We start from the raw sequence: 14,892 nt of genomic DNA on the forward strand, positions 1-14,892 counted from the left end.
TCTTTGAAATGAAAACAGAACCAAAGCCAAATTTGTAGGTCACGATGATTAGGATTTCACAAACAATGATTCTTCAACTTGTTCTGTTTTCACAATACGGGGAATAAAATACGCCACAGGTTAATTGATTCATTGAGCCAGAAACGAAACAAAAAACAAGCGATTCGTAATACTACATTTATTCACATTTCAAACTCTGAATGCTAATTTCACCTCGATGCCATTCCCTTCACAATATATTCAGCGCTAAAGCGATAGCAGCCCGAGCAGCCCAAACATCGACGTAATCCAAAAACATTTGTAACAATATAATTTACTGTTGTCCAGTCCAGGAAAAAAACGCGATACGTGGGGTAGCAAACAGAGGAAGTGAATGAACACAAAAATAACACTTGTGTATTTCGGCGGACCGTGTTCTTGCAGAACAATCACCCCACATTCGCAGGGGTTTCAAAAAGTGTGATTTACTAATTATTCGTTGTTGTTTTGGTGTTTCACACTGTCCATGACATACACACGCGCTTTCATTGAATATGTTGAACGCAAACGCAAGCGCGGCCCCATAAATCTCCCGCAGACCAAAAATGGAATTATCGGATTTGTATAAGAGTAAGCACTGTCTAAACCTTCACCCACTTTGGTATCTAAAAGCATTGGCCTTTCCCAATCTCGCTCGTTCGCCCGGCGGAACCGTGGAATGACAAGTCTTCATTCATGGTTCAAATGCCCGAAACATATCAGTCAATTCCAATCCTGTAATGGTCGCCGCACTGTCAAAAGAAAAATGGAACGATACAATGAGGCGTTTTTGACGCATTCGAAAGGGAGTAACCCTTCCCCATTCAGATACCATTTTTGAATCTACGAATTTCTACGGATTTTTCATCGAATCGCTGGACAATTCCATAAAAGATCTAGCATCTCTGCTTCGAATTAATACCCGAACCACTTTGTAGTTAGTGCTGTCCGCACAGCCCACGGCTTTCGTCCTAAAATAATCACGGTGCGGTGCACTCACAGCTCGCCGCTGTCTTCTCACATTTTTGCTACTCTCGCATTTCACTTCACACCCACGCCCACTCAGGCTATACAAGCGGATATTAATCGGACCCATTTAGCTCCACGACGTGTTTTGATACTTTTAAATTTTGAATCGTAAAAACACCTCACCGCCGCGCGCGCCCCGTGGTTCCCCCCGCAGAGTAAGAGCGCAATGTGGGAACGGTATTTCAGAGGTGCAGCAGCCGCAGCAGCGTGTGCATTACCAACCGGTGTGCGGTTTGTCTTTTTTTGTTAATGCGGTGAGTGAAACATCGAGCGCAATATTGGACTCTGGTGGTGGCGAAGACGGATTCAGCAGCTGAGCGTTTCCCACACGTGTATGAACACTGCATGTACACTGGTGCACATTCCGACAGCATCGTCACGAATTGCATAGATCCAACAGCAGCGGCAGCAACGCGGTGGAATAATTTATTTCAGACCTCGGATATATATTTTTTTTTGCGCGAACGCGCGACCGACAGCGACCGACCGATCCTCCGGTTCAGAGTCTGGACTGTGGCAGTAGATTAGATGCATTTGGAGTTTGTTGTGTGCACCAGTTGTGATGCGGTATGCGAATCGGAGTAGTGGTTAACCGCAGTCCACGGCTGCGGATTTTGTTTATTAACTACTACTCGCAGCGACAACTGTATGTCCTGTGTTCGTTTCATCATTAAACCTAGCGACTATGTTTACTGCGCTCGTGATTAGGCATTAAATTAGACGATTCTTGACCATTAAGATTGAGCAGAGGCGTCTCGTCCGCCTGTTCAAACTGTTCATAGGACAGGTAGACAATCTCAGAATTTCACATTTGTAACATGGATGAGGAATTATCGAAGGTAATTTTTTTGTGATTTCCATATTATCCCGAATATCCTTATTTTATTTTCTATTTTGGTGGAACTCAAACCCACCGTGAAGAATATAAGAGCCCCCGCAGACTGCAGACTGCTTTGTGGGCCGATAGTTTGGTCGGCTTCTTAACCCTCCTGTACTCGCGTGCAAAATCATAACACGTATACTCGCGCACGGTGTCACAGACCGAAAATTGAACTTCTCTGCAATGTTGCCATTGTGTATTTTTCAGATTTCATTGGCATTTATTTGAAGAAGAGGGTTATTATGTGTTCTTATGTGTTCTTCGTCTTTATTATGTTTTAATAGTCACCTAATTCAGCCTCCTCAAAACAGAGTAATTTTTGATACTCCAACACAAATAACGAAATTCGAATTTTTATGTGTTATTAATTAAAAGGAATCAACTGAATATAATTCATGGAAGTATAAAGAGCTATAAAAAAACATAAAAACGTATTAATCGATTGTGGTTTCATTGGAGTTAGAGTCAGAACATAGCATAACTGCATACTCGAAACAAACATATTTTGTACATTTCATGCAGTTGTTGCGTGTTTTTCGAGTCTTTTATCGAAGAGAAGAATGTATAACGACCTTCTAGATAATCACCAGATGATAAAGGTTCTGGAATATAAAGTTTGCATATTTCTAATATTCTTTGTCTTGGTAAACTAAGAATTAATGCCTTTTTTTAGATGGGGCATAGAAAGATTATGTAAAAGGATTTCTGAGAACTTCCTTTTCTTTTTCTTGTTTTCTTGTCGATAATGAACCATTATAAAAAAATATCCCCGAAACTGTAACTGTTAAAAATTACCATAAGCCACCGATTAGTTTATAGTTTACTGTTTACAGTTCTTCCACAAGTGAAATTATTTCACAAGTGTGTATATGTATGACCATCATATTTAGCGAATAATTATACGAAAGTCAAACTTTTATATTTCGCTTTAGAACGTATGAACCTAACGACGAATAGTTAATATATGGTTTCGTTCAATCCAGTTACAAAAGGGACTGAAATAAAATAAGAATAGTCCGGTAATGATCTTATGCATAATTTTCAATCAATACAAATTCCACGCCACTAACAATTCATTCAACAATATTCTAGAATATGAAAAAAGGCACTTGTCCAAAAAAGTTACTCCTATACTCGCGTCGGTGTGTCAGACCGAAAGTGTTGAAAAAGTGGCACACGTCCCCTTTGTACCAACACATGCGATATGCTAAACGATGACGAACGACGAATAACGATGCTAGAGAGAATCGCAAAGTCGTAGTGTTGATATTGAACGAATTATTGATTCCTCGGTCTGACAGACCAATGCGCGAGTATAGGAGTGTTAATCAGTACGGAGAGGTATGCATGTGCGCACATTACGCCGATTCACTTGGGTCAGTTTTTGTACCAGAAGGCCGACCCGACCAAACCGATAGTCGGATAAATGGTAATTTCGTCAGTGGTATGTCAAAGTGAACGTGATATAGTAGTATTCATTTTTCTACTTTTATTGTGATAATTGCAAGCTGAAACGATATGTGAGTGACTTGAGAGCGTTCCCTTCTTATTCAATCGATGCCTGTGTGTGTATGGTATGCTATTTTTTTTTTGAGTATGTTAGTTTAGCTGCGGTGAGAATATCACAGTAAATGGAGTTCAACATCACGGAGGTGTAAACATGTCGAAAAAAGTAGCAGCATGACGTCATCGTTGCCACATCCATCGGCTATGTAGTCTAACTAAATATTAAATCTGTTTGTATAGTCTTTCTGTTATCTCTTGTAATCGATACGCGAGAGTTACGTAGGGAGGAGAATAAATACCAATTTTCAAAGGGGATTCCTCGGTGACCTTCTCAGGTTAAAACATATCGTTGATTAGAAAAATGCTAAATAATTTCTTGCCGATCTTCTCAGGTTGCCCAAAATAACCTTAGTTGTGGCGATTGAAAAATATGTTAACATGTAAAATATAAAATGTAATACGCGTGAGGGATAGCAAAATATAGAATCTGTTCGACAGATTCTGAAGGAAGTTTATCTGTGACCTTCTTAGGTTTCTCGAGGAAAACCGCTGCCGTCGAGATTAATTTTTTTCAAATATAATACCAGTGATAAATATCAAGACATATCGTAGGTTCAGTTGATTTTAAAGGAATTTCTTAGGTGATCAGGTAAAAAATATATCGTCGATTTGAGTAATGGGAAAGCAGCGTCTCGGAATCCTTCTTAGGTTTAATAAATAACTTTGGTTGTCGCAATTGAATGATATTTCGAAAGATAATGCATGTGACGAACATTGAAATACATAGTCAGTTTTAGCGAGTTTAAAAGAATTTTCTCTGTGACCTTCTCAGGTTAAGAATATATCGTCGATTAGAGGAATACTAAAAGGGTTTCTTAGCAACCTTCTCAGGTTGCCAAAAATAACCTTGGTCTCCGCGATTGAATAAATATATAGATCGAGGGTTTATAAGGGTTTATTACCCTCTCAGGTCAGGAAAAACATCTATGTACTAGGCACGATGAATAACGAAATGCATGACCGGTCCGATAAGAATGTATATTTTCTTCAAATCTCATTTCGTCGACTAGTTGAGAGTTCAGGTTTTTAGAATCACATCACTTACCACAGTGAATCCTGATTTTTCTTAACCATTCCCATTAACAACTATCCCTTCCATGATAAACGCTAGGAAACCACGCTATAGATGCGACCCTTCTGGCCTTCGGGCGGCGAATATCATACTAACATTCCTTCCCTTCCCCTGGTGACTGTAAGGACGTGGCCGCCGTCGTTATTGACCATTTAAAGCTCGAATCACCGAAAATTGCACAACGAGAATGATTTGCTAGTCCCAAGCGTCATTCTGTGTGTTCTTTGTGCAATTTGGTTGGTTCAGGTCAATCACGGAGAGCAACTACGAATTGTACAGTCTACCCAAGCTCAAGCTCAAGCTCAGAAGGCCGACCCGACCAAACTGTTGGTTGACAGAAAGTCTGTAGTATGCGGGAGCTCTACTATGATAGTTACACTTGATTACACCCCCAATCTGCACGCAACACAGCCTCAACGCTACGAAATAAGCAGTAATGACTACCGAGTTCAAACCATTCATCTGAACTCGCCGTCATCCAAACACCGGGCAAACACAATCAACTACGTATGAAACGATTACTACTACTACTAATGCGCCGCTTTGCGTAAAAATGACGTTTTAGGTTCATTATTTCTGCTGAACGAAACTGATGAAAACGATGGAAAATACACACCACCACCCTTCAGTGTTTGTTCGTGGTTGTCATCGTTTCCTTTTCTATTTCTCTTCCTACTCCTGACGTCATTAAAATTTGATAGAGGGCACGAGACCGCGAGAGTACACAGCACCAAACACCACGAGCGAGCGTGATGCAAATAAAAAAACGAACAAATTCATTAATGTTTCCTGTGGATGTGGTGGTATTTTTCGATGATGTGTGGTTTTAATTCGAGCGTTTTTATCGATTTTGTTCATTCGACAACTTGAACCCGGTAGGGGTAGTGGGGGCAAATTGGTCATGGGGGGCAAAGTGGTCACCTGCTTGTTTGGTGGTTTAACTATTGACTGTAGATGCCGTATTGATAGTCACCTTATGTTTGAAGAATTTAATGACTTTCGAGTCACCCTGTACTTCAGTAGAGCTGTCGCATGTCGAAATACAAATAAAAACAGAAATTACGCTCTCGATAGCCATTCGTCGTAGTTCTGTGCGCATGGTATCTAAGAAATTTCTCGTTAAATTTAGTTTATTCAATCTGATATGTTGGACAAATCATCAGTTTGGATGACTGTTAACATGTTCTAGGAGAGGTGAACAGATATTTTGTTTAATCTCAGCGATTAATTAGCGTAGATATTATTTTCATGTTTGGGGGCAAAGTGGTCATAGGTGAATAGCAACTTACAATGTTATGTTTACTAAAGCTGATATACCTCATCACATTCTGCTCTTGAAGAAGATCCTTTTGTGGATTTGACCCTGGATAAAAATGCCACTCCAACTAAACCAAGCCTCATTATGCGGAACGAGTTGTGTTTCTTATTACGTTTTTGTATGCACGAGAAAATTTAAATTGAGACTCTAGGTGAATAGGCCAAGCTTAATTCATGCATATACTTATTATAACAAATATGATTTGAACAAATTTGGACGAAAAATGCATAAATGTATCCCATTTAGCTTGATATGGGTGGGTGACCACTTTGCCCCCACTAGGTGACCACTTTACCTCCAAGCAAAAAAAAGTTCGATTTTTTACCTTTTTTCTGATAATGAAAAGTGTACTATTTTGAATTTTTATAGTAAAAGCCGTTTGCTATCTTGAAGAACAATGAGTTGAACTATAATATTCTTCGAGAAACGGAAATTAAACCGATATGTGGGCGCTGGAAATGGGCATATTCCTTAGGGTGACCACTATGCCCCCACTTCCCCTACATATAGTAAACGTTTGTCTGCTTACGTTTCAAAACCTTCGCTGCATTGGCCGGACATGTGGATGAAATAGCTGCGTACTTTGGTCTCAATGCTGACAAAATTGTGGCCCAGAGCTATGATGGCGCTGCTGTAATGTCCGGAGATAAATCTGATGTGCAAACATTGGTGAAACAACGGTTATTCCAGCCGGGTGCTATGATTGATGCTAGGATCGTTAGCAAAATCTCAAGCAGAACTGTTAGTGGGATACCCAATTCATGTGAAAACAAAGGGAAAATGTCAGTGGGATACTCGATATGTTGGCTCCTATCGGTTCAATAGGGGTTCTCTAAAGACGTCAAGACGGGTTATTCACTGTCGTGCACACGCATTGAAGTTGGTTTTGCTTCACTCGTGTATAAACAACAACAAGACGTCGAGGTTTTTCAATAAGATATCAACTCTTGCGGCATTTTTCTCGCAGTCGTCAAAACGTAGCGAAACATTGAAGCAATTTATGGAGACCAAAATACCAAATGTTTGCAAAAATAGTTGATATATATAATATGCACCTATCAATGTTATACAGGCAAACCTGTTTTTGAACCTGAATCTGGGTGATAGGGACCGCACAAAAAAATATTGTTCGCTAAACAATTTGAAAAAAAAAACTTTTTGTTATGTGGTGGATAGGGACCGCATAAAGAAAAGTTTCCTTAAGAAAATAACCCAAATCCTAATGATTCCATTCGTGATCAACATTCGATTTCCTTTTTTCACTTTCATAAAGTGCCTAATCACTTGCGCAGATCATAAAATCAACTCTTTGTTCCTTTCAATAAGCTCCTACTGACACCTTAAATCAAACAAAACATAAGAATGGGAATTAGCTGACACAGTCCCTATGTAGAGCGATAAAATACATATCAAAGATAGAAAAAAAAATTACCGATGACTTCATTTTTTCACATACCGCACAAAAAAAGTCGCTCCAAAAAAATCGCACAAAAAAAATCGTATAAAAAACCGCACAAAAACTGGTTTTACTGTATAGATAAATGTTGAGAAATAAAAATATTCAAATCTGGCATCGTAACTGTTGTTCCAATTCTGAATCCAGCTCAAACACAGAGGTTCAAGGATTTTCACATGCTATGATGTCTAGTATTTTTTTTTCATCGTATGGCGAGTTAGCACTAGAAAAGTTTGCACAGGTGAGAAATACCTAGCCGAACGACGGATACATCGGACTAGACCATCATCGATTTGAATAAACTTTGCACACGCTCCAATATGAGAGACTAAGTACAGAGTTTTTGGAAAGAATTAAACTCGACCTAAAAAAAAAAAAAGATAAGCGATGTTAATTGCCATAAACTTGGATTCATTTGAAAGATAATTCCTTGCCATGTTATTTGAATATGATTTCCGGCATACGGTTATCTCGGAAGGCTCGGAGGAAATCCAATCGAAAAGTCGAATTTTCGACCGCTTTTCGCAGTAATGGAGGCCTATACTGCCGAAATTTTCTAGCATATTTGTCTACGAGAAGCTTTAATCATTTCAGTTTTGCAATGCACCGCTTTTTATTAGCAGTAAACTATTGTTTATTGAAATGCGAAAAGTTCCCCTCACTTGAATCAATCAAGCTTGATTACGGTTTAAAAATACATGGTGGGACAGTTATGCCTAGAATAACAACATGGGACAATTGAACTTAATGTTGTTTTTTGTGGTTTTCTGGAAGACGAGGCATAAAAACATTCTTTTTTGAAGAAAAGTGAGTGAATTGTCAAAAAGTAACATGGGACAACTATGCGTAGAACAGCAGTATACATCTTGTCTTCCGGAGCGTCAATCGTCTGCGGCCCAGAGACGTCACAAAGGCCAACGAAAAAAAATCATTCAACGGTGTTAAATCATTAAAATTTCACTCCAATTCACGGGTCCATTATGTGAAATTATGTGGCGTTCCACAAGCCCAGAAAATTGTAGCCAAAAATTCATAATAAAATTGAATATTTTTATCAACAAAATTAAAGTTCTCATATCGCTCTACAATTCGTTCTTTGACACCCAACTTCTATCTTTTATAATTTCACTGCAATATCATTTTAACCCTTTAACGGGCCGTGAGAACTAGGCATGTAATCAACGCAAACTACAATACAACAACATGTTTACATGTTGAAATACACAAAAAAAAATTTCTCAATACGTGAAACAGTTGAAAACATTGAAAAAGTTGGTGGCAATATGCTTGTCACTGCCCGTCTAGCGGTAAACAGTTGATAGTAAACATGTTTTTTTTTGTATATAAGCTGACCCGGCAAACTTTGTCAAGCCCAAAATGTATTTTTCGTTATAACATCCACGTTTTCTTACTAAACGCACGTTCATGGGTCCAATCGCAGAACTGTTCATTGATTGATCTTCTAGTCTACCCTTTATAATTACCTTTTGACGTAGGACTACGTCTTTCATTTCTATACCGGGGTGTAAAATCAAAGTTTCGAAAACGAAAGCGTTACGCCGGAGACCGAGATTTTGAGCGTTAATAGCTCCTAAACAACTGAACGAAATGGTATGATAAACACTTCATTCTAAAGATAAAATGTCTACGCGTTCTATACTTGTTACTTTCTGATCCTAAAACTTGTTTCAATAGTCTTAAAATTGCTTTCAAAACAGGCTATTGAAATCACCAATCGGTATATAAGCGAGCGCCGCTCGGAAATCCACTCAGTTCAAATTGAACAGCGATTGGTGCATGTTGTCGCTATTGTGGTGAAGCTCTTCATTTATCATGAAAGCGCGGATGAACGGTGTCACCAAGAGCCTGTTTGTGCACCTTAGGCCAGAAGGGAATCCATCAGGAGGAGAGTGATGCCACAAACGGTTCCCCGGGAAGATCTCGAAGCAGCCGCTACACACACACACACACACACACATATACACGCGCGGAATTCTTTCCGTTTGGATGCCATTCAACATCGAGAAAGATCCTGAAAATAATCTGCCAGTTCCTCTGGGAATTTAAAAATACATTCATGTGAAAGAGTTTATTTGAATGTTTTCTATCCATGTAACACTGTGACCAAATATGTCTCAATCAAGTGCTATTAACAGATGGTTATCGAGTTAGCATTAACCACTGGTGGGCTTCCAGTATCGAGGAAAATGTGGAAATATTTAATCGTTACTGAAAATAATCTGCCAGTTCCTCTGGGAATTTAAAATTACATTCATGTGAAAAAGTTTATTTGAATGTTTTCTATCCATGTAACACTGTGACCAAATATATTTGGTTTTGTGATTTTCAATCAATCGCAATTAACAGGATAGCTTCTGAAGATTATTCTTCCCCATCAGTAGGATATTTCCGTATCCAATATTGGATGCATAAAACCTTGTGCCTCCAACGTAACGCTCTCGTTTTCGAAGTCCCCCAAATATTCATTCATTCAGAATGAATTTAGATTCAACTTCAAACAAATGATCTCTAAATCAACGATAGTCCTACGTCACCCTTGCGGTTATACCATAGATATAACCCACTTCCTGTTTTTTTTCTATAAAATTCCTAGTACTTCTACCAAAACTCGTCTCTATAATATCAGATTATTTTCAGACACAATTCTCGTTCAAGATTCTTCCACCACTTGCAAATAAAATGTTTCTCCGTTACATGGAATCAATGTTTGGTACAGAAAATATGATAGAACAAAGACGGTCGGACAATTCCTTTCTCGAGTTTTGCTCTTATCAACACATTTGGCGATCCATTTTTATTTATATAGATAGAATACGATATAGGAGTGCGTTTTATGACATTAAAATTCAATTTCTAACGAAGATCAATTTCGTTAGCACAAACATCAAATGAACTAACAACGCTTGTCAATATGTAACTGTAGAACATATGCGAATTGAACTATTCAAATTTTCCCATTTTCCTTCAGAGTTTTCCGAAAATTTTCAATTGTCATGTTTGGTTGGAATATGTGTATTATTCTTATGGGACCCCCTCTCCGGGGAGAGGAGAGGTGTCATACCATCATAGAAACATTCCCCGTATCCAAAAATTCTCATATCCCAAATTTGGCTTCATTTGCTTGATTAGTTCTCGAGTTAAGCAGAAGTTTGTGTTTCATTTGTATGGCAGCACAAACACACCCACCAAACAGCACACCCCACACGGCACACAGCATTCTCGAGTAATACAGAAATTTATATTTCATTTGTATGGTGTAACCCCTCCCCCCCTCCTTCCCCTTAGAGACCGAGGAGGGGTCCCGAACTATCAAAAGAACCTTCCCCGGCCCCAAAAACCCCTACATACCAATTTTCATGTCGATCGATTCAGTAATTGCCGAGTCCATAAGAATCAGACAGACAGACAGACACACAAAAATCCATTTTTATACATATAGATTTAAATTTTTGATGTTAGTTTCGATAAAAACAACTAATAAAACGCATGATTAGACTCAGCAGGTCCTAAACAGATCATATGCATTGACAACTTCAACTTCAACAAATTGACTGTTTTCCAATGACTTTACGGGAAATTTGCTCTTGCTGCTCCAAATTGGCGGTTGGTAACATAAAATGGCTTCAAAATGAACAGTTTTTGATTTTTTTTTCGCGCTTAAAAAATCAGGCATGTTTCTAGATATCAGAACTACTTACCACATAAGACTAGAAGTTATAAATTATTGTTAAAAAAGAGAAAAAAAATAATATGGTTGGTGTAATTAACCATTCCTGGTGAATCTTCAACGAGAATGTAAGTGGTGTAAGTTCAATGTTTGAAAAAAAACGAGAAAGTGACGCTGGACTGCAAGGTTTTGAACGTTAATACCGCTTTACCGGCTGAATGAAGTGGTATAATAATCATGTGCTGATCGGAATGTGTTCCCGAACACGGACGCAAAATCAAGGCACCTGGAGAAACCGTCATCGCGAATACATGCAGACTGTGATTTCTTTCACTCACTTGCAAATGCGCTCGAGCTTATGAAGATTTGCGCATTCGGTTCCCATGATTCAATCGTATCCAAGAGCATCAGTTTCTGTTTTGGTTTCGCATGGAATGGTCATGAAGGAATGTTTGCTTGTAATTGCAGTCGAGCGAAGGAAGATTTTGCGTTCGGTTTCAGTGATACAATCGTATCCAAAAGCATCAGTTTCTATTCTGCTTTCGCGTAGAGTGCTCATGAACACTCTCGTGCATTATTCCCACGAGAACAAAGGAAAATCAAGTATCAAACTTCATCAGTTGCTTTTGCAAAACCACGCAAACCCAACGGTTCTTTTCTGGACCATCAACAAGTTCGAAATAGTTGCATTTAAAATCAATAACGATTTCATACTCATACTCATCCACTCACACACTAACAAGGAAAACTTTCACCATTCTTTAGAAATAATTATTCATTCATTCATTGAGAACTGATTCAGATGAAATTTCAAACAAATGATCACAGAGCCAGCGTCTACCTTGCGGTTATATCACAGATATAACCCACTTCTGGTTATTTTTTTTATTTTCAATTTACGCCCTACAATTTTCTGTTGAACGTAGTCCTACGCTAAACCAAGAGTTATCCGGTGGAGACCCGTAGATGACCGTATATGCGTGTTGAGAATTAATGACGTGGATTACACCAAGGACGAGCTCTACGGAAGCCTCGAGTGGTCCTATGGTGAGGACCCAAAATACAGTGTTTATCTATTTATTCATCTACTAGCTGACCCGGCAAACTTCGTCCCACCCAAAATTTATTTTTCGTTATCACATCCACGTTTTCTCACTAAGCGCACGTTCATGGGACCAATCGCAGAACTGTTCATTGATTAATCAACAAATCTACCCTTTGAAATATTTTTTTACTATAAAATTCAACTACTTCTACCAAAACTCGACATTATAATATCAGATTATTCTCAGACACAATTCTCGTGCAATATTTTTCATCCACTTGCAAATAACATGTTTCCCAGTTACATGGAATAAATGTTTGATACAGAAAATATGATAGAATGAAGACTGTCCTAAATCGGACAATTCCTTTCTCAAGTGTTGCTCTTATTAACACATTCGCCGATCCATTTTTATTTATATATTAGGCTGTCAAAAAAGTCCTGCGGTATTTCCGCGAGGTGTCATTGTAAGCGCGTAGTTCTAGTTGTATTCATTGTATCGAGCCATACTATAGCTTGTTGGAAAGGTATTTTTGCGCGCTATAATATAGTCCTTGACAGTGTTTTGTTTGGTTAAGTCGTTCGTGAGTTATAGTGTCGCAAATGTGGAGCAAAATAAAGAGAAAATCCGACATATTTTACAGTACTACTATGGCAAAGGCATAAATGCATCTGAAGCTGCCAATAAAATTTGTGCAGTTTATGGACCCGATACAGTTTCCATTTTTTTTTCATATATATTTATTCTTATTTTGCAACGTAAGACCAAGTCTTTTTTATGTTACATTGAGTTGTTCCTAGTAGAAAGTGCCATTTATCAATTTGGATTTACGAGTTTTAAGTTATACAAAATATTAAAAATTTCTTATCAAAAAATGCTCTTTACAATACACAAATATACTAACTTAACTGAAATACTCTTTACATCCTCGTTTGAAAGCTAAGAATGATTTTTGATTGGAAAGATATACAGGTAATGAATTCCAATGTACGACACCTCGAACAAAAAATGAGTTCCCGTACTTGGTTGTACGATACCGCGGTAATATGTATTTTTTGTAACGATTGCTCCTCATAATTTGAAGTTTACTGTGCAAATAATTCGGTTGTTTTGTACTCGCGATGTTATGCAAAAGAAAGCAACAACGAAGTTTGCTGAAATGTATTAATCGACTTCCAATAAGTATATGCTGCAGATGTGAAACGCTAGAATACCGACTTAAATTAAAAACGTAGCGTATACATGAGTTTGAGGCGACCTTTAATTTATTGAAGGTAGCCACATAAATAGAGTCAAGTAAAAAATCGCATGCTATAAAATACGGGAGAATTAAACTTTTAAATAGCATCAGTTTTGTAGCAGTGGATAAGAATGAAGAAGTTCTGGAAAGAGTTCGCAAACAGGCATATATTTTTCCACATTGTGACATTACATGATTGTCCCATTCGAAGTTTGATTCGATACGTATACCTAAACTGATTGCGCTGTCGACGAATTGAACAATCTCATTGTTCAACAACAAAACCGGTTTCAGTGAATCGTTTAAAGAACCACCAATAAAAATTGCATTTGTTTTATTAGCATTCAGTGCTAGTTTATTTTTGCACGCCCATTCATAAATTCTCACTATGTCTTCATTAATTTCCTGAGATATTTTAATTGCACATTTTCCTAAACAATTGTAATATATTTGCGCAACATCGGCGAAGAGGTGGATTTCGCAATTTTGAATTACACAAGGGAGGTCATTTATGTATAAGGAGAATAAAATGGGTCCTAATATTGAGCCTTGAGGAACTCCTGATGTTATGGAAAGAAATGACGAAAAAACTCCATTATTGAAAACCACCTGCGATCTTGAACACAGATACGATTTAATTAGGTTAACTGCATGATCTGAAAATGTAAATTTCGTTTTTAATTTTTGGCACAGTATTTCATGAGAAACGGTGTCAAACGCTTTGGAAAAATCTAAAAGAACTAGGACTACTGGCCTTCCGTTGTCAATCACGACTCCAATATCATCAAATACTTTGAGCATTGCTGTTTTTGTACTGTGTTTCGCTCGATAGCCGGACTGAAATGGACTTAACAGGTCATATCTTTTTATATAATTACTTATATTAATTTTGATTATTTTTTCGAACACCTTTGATAATGCACAAAGGATACTGATAGGTCTCAAGTTGTCCAATGAGCTCAAATGGGTTTTTTTCTTTATGGGTATAACTTTGGTTTTTTTCCAAGCATCTGGAAAAACGCTCGTAGTAACTATGTGGTTGAATAGGTGCGTTATTGGTTCAATTAATATCGGACAAATAACCTCCAAAAATTTTAATGGCAACATATCTAGCCCAAGAGCATTTGATTTGATTGCATTCATGGCATAAATAACGTCTTCTTGGTTGATACTATCAAAGTAAAAAGATTCACGCTCCACATACGTTGATTCATTAGAATTATGAATTATTGTGTGATTATCAGTAAAATTTCTGCAAAAAGAGTGATTGATTTCATCAGCAGTGAACTTAATGACAGTTTTTGTCTCAGGTGTTTTAATTCCTAGCTTCTTGACATTTTTCCATAATTCTTTTGTTTGCAAACTCGTGTTTAGCCTGGCTGAAAAATAGTTTCGTTTGGCAGATCGTATGAGCTCATTTACGTTGTTTCGTGCTCTTTCAAAATCAAGAAGAGCATTGGGGTTTTTAAGATGTTTCCATCTCTTATATAACAAATCACGATTAACAATTTCTCTACTTATGGTAGAATTGAACCAAGGATTGACCTTCTTCTTAGAGTAGATTGTACGAATAGGGACG

The 14,892-nt window shown here is 37.8% G+C and overlaps 1 protein-coding gene across 1 annotated transcript in view; it reads right to left on the reverse strand.

Moving 5' to 3' along the window:
• Positions 1-14,892, reverse strand: part of LOC129767836 (ADP-ribosylation factor-like protein 5B) — a 57,821-nt gene that overhangs the window by 38,161 nt on the left and 4,768 nt on the right. The gene's annotated exons all lie outside the window — the stretch shown is intronic.

This window comes from Toxorhynchites rutilus, chromosome 2 (genome assembly GCF_029784135.1).
Source record: "Toxorhynchites rutilus septentrionalis strain SRP chromosome 2, ASM2978413v1, whole genome shotgun sequence".
Lineage (NCBI taxonomy): Eukaryota > Metazoa > Arthropoda > Insecta > Diptera > Culicidae > Toxorhynchites > Toxorhynchites rutilus.